The sequence below is a fragment of the Alligator sinensis genome, unplaced genomic scaffold (assembly GCF_000455745.1).
Source record: "Alligator sinensis unplaced genomic scaffold, ASM45574v1 scaffold432_1, whole genome shotgun sequence".
Lineage (NCBI taxonomy): Eukaryota > Metazoa > Chordata > Crocodylia > Alligatoridae > Alligator > Alligator sinensis.
Genome location: NW_005841998.1, coordinates 2,427,769 through 2,428,801, shown reverse-complemented (window position 1 = coordinate 2,428,801; position 1,033 = coordinate 2,427,769).

Genomic DNA, 1,033 nt, shown 5'->3' with positions numbered 1-1,033 from the left:
GACTCCCCCACTAACACCCCCAGTGCCCACCTCCAGTAAGTCACCCCCCATAACTCTCCCAGTGACCCACCTCTCAGTGCCCACCCCCCAGCGACACCCCAGTAACTCATCTGTGACCACCCTGTGACCCCGCCCAATAACTCACCCCTCAGTGCCCACCTCCAGCGGGGCTCTGGGTGCCTGAAGCTGGGAGCTGTCCTCTGCTGAGCACAAGCCCCATCTTGTTGGGACCCAGTCGGACCCTCCCCCCCACCAGCGGTGGCCTCCTTGTTCCCCTCGGACTTGCCCGCAGAGGAAGGGAGGGTGTTTCATGAAGTCAAATGGAGCGTGGGCTCCCAATAAGGGGGAAAACCCGGCAGGGCAGGAGCTGCCAGTGCAGCCACCCCCTTGGGAGTAAGCAGAGAGCCTGCAGGAGATGCAGAAAGGACCCGGGAGGTAAAGCGAGCTGGCCTGTAGCCGCGCAGGAGTGAGCCATACCCAACCAGGCAGCAAGCCACGGAAAGAAGTAGCGGTGCCACGAGGAAAGAAGAAGATAAAAATATAAGCTAGTCTATGTATGGCCCAAAAGCATGATTAAATACTTCTTTGCAGCGTTCAATAAAGATGGGGGTAAGGCTGGCCTTACCCCCAGGGAACTGAGGGCACCAACATGGAAATTGCCACCACCAAGGTGGGAATAAAGCTCAGATGTGACTGCAGGGCACGGTTACTCTCTCTCACAAGGCTACAGCCAGGAGAGGACATGGAATGACATTATTAGGAAGCAGATTTAAAACAAGCCAAAGGCTTTTTCCCTGCCTGTAATTAGCTCATGGGACTCGCTGCTCCAAGGAGGTTGGACAGACTGATACTTAACCAGGTTCAAAGAAGATGGGACCAATTTGCAGAGCGTGGAACTTGCAGAAGTAAGTATGGTACATGGTAGCTATGGGAGCATATTTCAAATTCCTAGCCCTCTAAGTGCTGGCAGTTGTAAAAGGAAAAGGTGCAGGGGAGTATCAATATGCAGAGAACCTCTCTAAACACTTTCCTT